Below are 9,245 nucleotides of genomic sequence, written 5' to 3'. Positions count from 1 at the left end.
CTTGTGGTGAAGGTCAGCACTGTCACAGTATAGATTGCATGGCAAAGATAGAATTACACGACATGTTTAAAAAGAAAAACTTTTTTTTTGTGCTGTAGCTATACTCACTCCAAAACTGACAGATTTACAGCAGAATTGTAAAGTTTTATAAAAAGCATTTCTAAGGAACTTATTAATAAAATTAGTGTCTTGTATTGTGTTCCTTGTGTTTGTTTGCAGAGTGGTTATTTTCAAAATAACCTAAAATAACTTATAGAGAACGTTCCCTAATGGTTATTCTTAGGTTATTTTTATAACCCTGTAAACCTATCTTTCCAATGAAAACGTCGCAGATGTTAATGTGTAAGGACGTATACAGGGCCCTGAAATTCGTTTAATGCAGCTTTTATTAAAATACAGGAATTAGATCAATCAAAACGTGATTTAAATTATAATATTAAGCCAGGGTTAAGCGTAGAGTGATAACATAAATCATAAATTCGTGTATTTGTTTAATCTTCATTTACTGCGCGCCTCTGATCTGCACGTGCTTCTCCAGCCGCGCGCTCGCAGAATTTTAAAAAGGGGTCATATGATGCTTTTTAAAAGATCATTATTTGGTGTATTTGGTGTAACAGAATATGTTGACATGCTTTGATGTTCAAAAAACACATTATTTTTCAAATACTGTCAATTATTGTAGGTCCTCTATGCCCGCCTCTCTCAAACGCTTCGTTTTCTACAAAGTCCCTCCTTCCGACAAGCGCAGTCTGCTCTGATTGGCCAGCTGACCCAGTGCATTGTGATTGGCCGAACACCGCAAGCACTCGTCGGAAATGTAACGCCCCTTACCATAATCGCGAGCTTCATCTTTCAAAATAAATGTAAAGACAGAGCCCGAAAGGGGAACAGAGCCGCGTGACAGACACAGTGATGAAGCTGGTATGTGTTTGCAGTACACAAGCCACGGTTAAGACAGCTGACTCCACTGTGATGTGATTGTTAATTCCTTTTAAACATTTATGTATTGACAAAAGTACAAAGAAAAGATTTCCAATTTTTTCACTTACCAGCTTAAATGTATTTTGTAAATATAAACAAATTTTGATGTTTGACCTACAATTTTCAAAATTCTGAGGTCACTTATTTGAAGTTATCCTAATAGGAGTAAAAGCACAGTTTTTAAGCATGTTTCGGTTAAATATATTCTATAATATTTTGTATTCTTAAACAAAATTAGAGAACACTTTCAAATACCTCCCAGTTAGTGTTGTTAATCTGTCACCTGGTGCTAATTTCGCTAATTATCTGATAAACCGTATTTAACTGGCATAACTTGTGACTGAACACTCCGACAGCAGGTTGTCCAGATGAAGGCCAACAGCAGCCATAGCAAGAGAAGTCGGTCATTCCAAATCTGTGATTTCTAGAATATTGCTTCTTTACAATGTCACTAACTCATTCAAGACCCCCAAAAAGACTGGTTGTCCACAAAAGACAAATGCACGAAAGAACAGGATAATGCAGAGAATCTCAATGGGTAAGCGGTTCAACACTACAGTTGGAATTGCTCGCCAGTTCAGCGATGAACAGGACATACAGTGTCTTGAAGTTTAAGAGAATTTGGACTGAAAGTCCATTCTGCAATGACCAAACCTTCCATCAGCAGAAAGAATCAAAAGGCTACACTAACTGTTGCTGAGGAGCATGTTGTGTGAAGAGAGAAGAACTGGTCCAAAGTTCACTTTAGTGATGATAGCAAGTTTAATTTATTGGGTCCAATGGAAAACATTATGTCTGTTGTCAAACTGGGGAATGACTGAATCAATAGTGTGTAAAGAAGAAGGTGGATGAGGAAATGGCATTGTTTGGAGGATTTATTCTGCAGCAGGAGTTGAGTAAATGCAAATATGTATCAGAACATCCTGCAGCGATATGCAGTTTCTTCTCAGCATTCATTGTCCAATTAGCCAGCAATTGTATAGGTTTATAACAAAATAAAGGGTTTTTGTTGAAGTGCCTTGGTTGTTTTGTAAAACGCTGTTCTATAGTATAGCCACTAAAACTCCTTCAAATGTTTGAACGATGATGATTACATTATATTTAGCACATAAAAAAAAATATATACAATATTTGTGTGAGTGTGTGTGTGTGTGTGTCATAACATGGTATTGACTTAATACCTACATTTATTAATTATTTCCAAGCATGAGGTCTGAATACCATGTTAAACACTTACCGACTAGAGGTGGAAAGTAACTAATGGACCTTTTTCACATTTCTGGGTTTCTCAGCAGCGGAAGTCGTCATAGTTGGGTTAACTTGAATAACAGTGAATGGGAGAGTACCACAAATATATTTTTTGCATTCCCATTTGCTCAAATATCAAAAGAAAAACTCCACGATAGTGTTTTCATGACTTTCAATAAAAGGAAAAAAATTGAGAGAGACTGATAACAGCTGTCAGAAGAGAAAACGATTTCAAATTTACCATCCCTCCCATGGACCCTGCATTAAAAACCCTTGCATTAGCGTTAACTGTTTTTTTGTAATTTGATGCAAAGGTGATACAATACAAAGAATAGTGTTATAAATGTACATACATTTAAAAAAAAATGCAAATATGAAAAACTTTTTTTTACGGAGGATTTACGATGCTGATGACCGTTGAGTACATTTTAAAAATGTTTCTACTTTCTTGAGTATAATTAAATTGTGGTACTTTTATTTTTACTTGAGTAAAATAAAACATCTCGCTTACATATGTAACCTTGGATCCCTGAATAGGGAACGAGATGCTGCGATGACGTCATCGCTATGGGAACACCTCCGGTGTGACGAATGTCTGAAGCCCTTATACCATCAGGCCAATTTATTGGCCAATAGCGCTTAGCACCGCCATGAGCATACGTGATGTATGCTCATATACTATGCGTGCTGCATGCTATTTCATCAGATTTTACACTATGACGAAGGAAGTGCTATCGAAGGTACGGAACGGCCAGCATCGCAGCATCTCGTTCCCTATTCAGGGAACCAAGGTTACATACGTAACCGAGATGTTCTCTCTCATAGGTTCACTTCAATGCTGCGATGACGTCATCGCTATGGGAACGCTATACCATCATGCCTGAAGTACCTAAGATCAGTGCTCGAATTGAAGCGGGGCTGCGGGGATCTGGGACCTCCCATAAGGCATATGGGACCACCCATAATAAATAAAATATAGACTTAGGGGGTCCCCCAGATATTTTTATTTTACTAAAGATAACAATGACAAACATGATTACGTGATTCATACAGTTAGGATACAGTAAATTTCGTGAATTAATTATTTACAATCATTCATGTGACTATAGTATGTTTTTGTCATATCTCTTTAAAATATAAACAGCCCTATCTAAAGACTGCTAAGCACATGACATTACTGCTTGCTTGGCGCAACTCCACTAAAGCTAACTTTAGCGAAAAATGGTGACTAATAAACCTCTACTTGGATTCGGCTACTTGGAGCAAACGGTAAAGCTGGAATTGCGACATTTTCACTTGTAAATAGGGGAAAAATAATGAAAAATAATGAAATAAATTAAACAGGATTAAACAAATTAAACAAGATTCTTTTGAAATTAACTGACTGCTCCTTTATCACTGCTCTCTTAAGACATTATGAAATAATTATTCCTGTTCCACCCCTGAATCTGACAGTGAGACCCTCCAGTAAGTTTGGAAGCCATCTGATTTATTTATTTTTTATCTGTTTTTAAGGAAAATACTTTTTAGAAGTCTTCAAGTGCCTTACATTAAGTCAAGTCAAGTAACCTTTATTTCTATAGCGATTTTTAAAGCAGCTTCAAGCTGTAAAGCATTGTTAAAAGAAAATACTGTAATTATTTAGCTCTAATGTAACTTCTATGTTGCCCTATTCGGGTCTGCGGCTTTTGTCACAGTCAAATATACAACCACCACCCAAAAATAAATAAGTAATTAAGTAAGTAAATACCGCATAGCAGGGGAGAAAGCCTCCAACCACTTGCTGAAAGCAAAAAAATTAACTAGGCCTAGGAAGCAGTAAGGCTTAACCAGTCTCGTGGCAAATTCCATAGAAGAGGAGCTGACAGAGCCTGCAGATCCTCAGTCCTCTAAGAGAGGATAGGATTACCAAAAAACTGCTTAAGGTTTCAAAGTTATCTGACAGACTTAAACGGCTCAAATGGATGGCCTGCCAGGCCTTCCAACCGAAAAATAGGTCCCAAAAAGGAATCTGTGCAGGGCGGAAAGGCCTAAGCCATCTCGTCCCTGCATGAAACGGGAAACCAGAAGGTGACATCCCGCTGAAACACCTCTATGGGTAATGCTCAGCAGATAAGGCAGTCACATAAACCTGTGGCAGGTCCCTACAGGGTAATGGACTGGGTCCAGATTGTGTCCACTTAAGGGCATACAGCGTCTCTTGGAGGGAGCCCTAGAATTAAGAATAGTGTCAGTAATCTCTGCCAAGAGACCGTAACACATTACAACTCCACTCAGGGGGTCACACCCATTAGTTCCAAAAATCCTGATGGGGGATGTCCAAATCATGCCCCGAGCCTGAGACAGCAGGTCGTGTCTGAGGGGAACCTCCCAAGGGGGTCGGCTAACAGACTAACCAATTCTGAGAACCACGTACGAGTGGGCCACAACAGATGTTCACTCTGACCAACCTTACACTGAACAGAATCGTTTGGGAGCAAACAGGTCAACGGGAAGGCATAAGACTGGTCCTGGGCCATTCTTGGGCTAGAGCGTCCACACCCAGAGGCGATGGAGGAGACAAGGAAACCAGAGCAGGTAATGCGCATGCTCTAAGCAAACAAATCCGCTCGGCCGAACCTCTGCCATATGAGACTCACCACCTGAGGGTGCAATCTCCATTCTCCAGCCTCCAAACTCTGTCTCAAGAGTAAGTCCACTCCTGAGTTCAGGTGACTGCTCTGATCGACAGGAACCTGGTCTGCGTCCAAATAAGAACACGTCTCACCAACCTGCACAGTGGGCAAGAGCGTAATCCTTGACCTAATGTGACAACCACTCAATTGGGTAAGAACTGTTTGAGTGCCAGAAACACTGCTCCAAACAGTTTTTGTGATTGAGCTAATATCAGCCAATCGTCAAGGTAACTCAATACTCAGACACCCTGCCACAACAGGGCCAGAGACGCATCCATTCACATTGCGTTCAAGGCCAGTTCAATGGAACAATACAGTATTGGCAAGCTTTATTCCAAAAGCAAACCTGAGGAACTTCCTGTGTCTCTTGACGATCTGGATGCAGTACACATCCTTAGATTGGTCACAAACCAATCTGCGGTTCAGATAGAGACAGGATGAACTTCTGCCTCAGCATCTTGAAATTGCTTACTCCAAGCACAAGGTTAGGTGATGCAAATCCAATCAACCCATAGAAGCTGGATGGTGTAACCATACGACAGCCTGATCCTCCCTCATGAGGCCCAGAGACACCTGAGTTGCGGGAAAAACCTCTGAAACAGGAACGGATACTAAAATCAGGCATGCCAGCACCACCCACAGAGTGGGGACTTGGATGTCAAATAGACCCTGCATCAATGGCTTTAGGGCTATCCTCTCGATCTTCAAAGCTAAGGCACGGAGAACGGTCAAAATTAGTCCGAAACGCAACAAGCGGCGGAACAGCTGATAAAGAGGCAAACACACTTGTAGGTTGCCCACATTCATACACGGTTCCAGCTCAATGCAACAGCGGAACTGAAAAGAACAGATTAATTAGTCATGCAAACTACTGCTTGGTAGCATGAAGCACCCACCATTTCTAGTGCACAATAATGTATACTGCAGTGACATAATGCAGCCAGTCACGTGAAGCGAGTGTTGGTAGCAAAAGCGCCGCATCAATCACATGAAGTAGGCTGACCATGGTGAGTATTAATAGCTTGCCATAAGAGATACTCTCACACGTGAACTCATTCACACAGTAGCTCCGCTCAGTGCATCTCAGCTGGGATGAGAAGAATAATGATTAGTTATGCAAATAGTGTTGGTAGACTGAAGTGCCAAAAACCATGTTGCACGACAAATGTGTGTTGCAAAACTCCACAGAGCCAGCTCATAGCACATAGTCCACTATTTGTTCCAGCTCAAAACATCAGTGGCGCTGAAAGAATAATAAATATTAGCCGGGCAGACTAGTGTTTGGTAGCATGAAGCTCCAAAAACCATAGCACATGGCAGATGTCAGCTGTGGAGTCCGTGCTTAAAAACGGTCACATGAACAAGGGTTGGAAGTGTAAGCGCCAAATCAATGTACGTGCCTTAATTAATGCAGTGCAGGAGTAGAGACAGGAAAAACCCTGCTCACTCTGCAGCCCGAGTCACTATGGCATTAGGTGTAAAACAGCTTGCCATAGGAATTTACGCTAGATATGTGAGCTTGCCCACTGATTTGTTCTAGCTCAAAGCATCAGCGGAGCTGAAAGAAAAATGAACAGCCGGGCAGACTAATGCTTGGTAGCATGAAGCGCCAAGACCATAATGCATGACAAACATCTGCTGCAGGACTCCTAGAGTCTGCGCCTAAAAGCAGTACACGAAATAAGAGCTGGAAGCGTAAGCACCAATTCAAGTGCACGTGCCTGCATTAGTGCAGTGCAGAAGTAGAGAGAGAGAGATAGAGCACGCGGGCCGGAAGGTCCGCGCAATGCCCGCAGTTGGACTCGTCCAGTGCCGCCTCGGCGTGGGCCAGGCCCAGGCAGGCGACGCAGTAGTCGTGCTGATCCGGCGGCTCTATCGGTCCCGCGCAGATCTTGCAGATTGTTGCCATAGTGAATTCAACAGGTGAAGTAGAAGATTCTGACGTAATTGTTGCGTGCACCGCATTTTATACTGGCGCTTGAACTCGTCAGTATTTGCATGCGGTTTGCATACTTCGCGTCAATTGGCCAGTCATTTGGACTGGCGGGAGCCAATAGGACTCCAGGAAAGGTTGGAAGGGAAGGAGTTCCCATAACGGAGAAATATCTCCGTGATGTCACGTGAAAGCTCGAGAGGGAACCCGTCTGCTCAACTCTACAACCTGAGCCATTATAGCATTAATGTTAAAAAAACTTGCCACTTAACGTTTCAGCTCAACGCAGAAATATTATATTACTCGGGCAGACCAATGCTCGGTAGCATGAAGCGCCAAGACCATGGTGCACGACAAAATATCTGCTGCAGGACTCCTCAGAGTGGAAACCCATAGCTTATATCTACAGCTTGTGTCGCCTGCAAGCTCGAGATCCTGAGGCTGCTGTAGAGTATGCATCATCTAATCCGCAGCTGAAAGAATCGATTACGAGCTTCCGGAGCGGGAATCAGATTTAACTAACCACCTGACTAACGAGGCGCTCTTCTGATGAACGCACGCGGTCCGGGGAAGAGAGTGAGAGAGAAGGGGATTAATTCCGTTCTATCACTCTCTGTACACTCGGGCTCATCGGCGTCATCAGCGTCGAGCTCGTGCGGCGCCTTGGCAACCGCAGAACTGGAACAGCGGGGGTTGAACGAACATCTCTCCTTCCTCAGAAAGAGAGCGAGCCCAGAGCGCAACTTACTCACAAACACAGATATCACGGATACAACAATAGATAAAGGCCGCAAAGCGGTCTTCCTACCTGTTTCCTCGTGAGTCCGTGTAACATGCATCCATACATACCAGAAAACTCATTGTGTCCTCCTTAGAGGAGTAAACTGCTCTATATAAATAGATGGCTTAGAACACAAGAATCTCTTTCCTACGGGCAACAGATGATTCGCTTCCTGAAGGAATTAAAATCTGATGAAATAGCACGCAGCATGCATATACGTGACGTATGCTCGGGGCGAGGCTAAAAATCGCATGCGATATTTAACGTGCATTTGGTCAGTAAAGCTGGTTCTTTAATCTGCAGTAAATCTCCATCACCTGCGGGCTTTATCGCATGCGATTTATCATGCAGCCCTACTAAGCGCTATTGGCCAATAAATTGGCGTGATGGTATAAGGGCTTCAGACATTCATCACACCGGAGGTATTCCCATAGCGATGACGTCATCGCAGCATTGAAGTGAACCTATGAGAGGGAACTAAATTATTCAACTTTGCTACATTTATTTTTCAAGAAAAGTAAAAAAAAAAAAAGACAAAGAAGGCGTCGATAAAGAAACAGAGCGAGCCAGCGTTCACTTTTTTTTCTGTGTGTGTGCTTTGGATGTGTGAGCACATGGGCGAAGAAACAAGATAGTCATATGACCAGACGATTAATTCATATTCAAAACGAGACGATGTGAACATTACTGAGGGCTGAACACTCTCATGCAGTGCATGTTTCATTGATACTCGAAGCCGGAGGGTGCTCAGTCGCACATAAAGTCCAAAACGGCCCAGTAGAAGTAATATATAATAACTTATGACGTGCAGGAAATCCCTAATATGGACAGAGACATCCCGCTATTGCTGTAGCTAAAAAAAAGGTAATTTCAGGTAATTTCGTAATAAATATAGTATATGAATAATGCAGTGCTAATTGACATAACATTTAATACAGTATAGAAACTATTCTGCCTTATTATGTGTTTGTATAAAGCAATTCAAAAACTGTCATTAGGAAAATACAGAAAAAATGTTATAGAATACAAATGATTGGTTATCATCCAGCAGTGTATTTTATTTCTTATCCAATTAAAATACATAATAAAAAATAAAGCCTGTCAATTAGACAAAAGTCAAAAGTAGTTTTTTTTGTTTTGTTTTGTTTGTTACATTTCTGTCCCCCTCATTTCTGAAATGATGGCTACGCCCCTATATGTGTGCAGTATAGAAAACAGTGCATGAGTCTTCTTGTGCTTGAATGATTTAAAGTCATATTAAAATGCGCACAAAGGAATCAATAAGAGGAATCTAAATTTTAATTTTATAACAACTAGACGATTCCTGACCTTAAACATCCTACTCCAGAATTGGAATAGATTTTGGATTCCCAGTATGGGTTAACGTTAAATAAAATGCTCTTTTTTTGTCCTACCGAAAATGTGCCTGGAGTCCACCTTTGTTATTATAACAAACTGCACTTTCAATGTGATTTTAAACCATTCAAATCAAGAAGACTCACGGGCTGTTTTCTCTGCTGCACACACATCCTTGTGTGTGTTCTTTAGCCTGTTGACTTTCATTCATAGTATTCAGCTAACAAGGGTAAGAGTTAGAATAAATGTGAATGATATCCAAGATTTTTTT

The sequence above is a fragment of the Sinocyclocheilus grahami genome, unplaced genomic scaffold, assembly GCF_001515645.1.
Source record: "Sinocyclocheilus grahami isolate Dianchi unplaced genomic scaffold, SAMN03320097.WGS_v1.1 scaffold149.1, whole genome shotgun sequence".
NCBI lineage: Eukaryota > Metazoa > Chordata > Actinopteri > Cypriniformes > Cyprinidae > Sinocyclocheilus > Sinocyclocheilus grahami.
Note: the sequence above shows the minus strand (reverse complement) of the source record.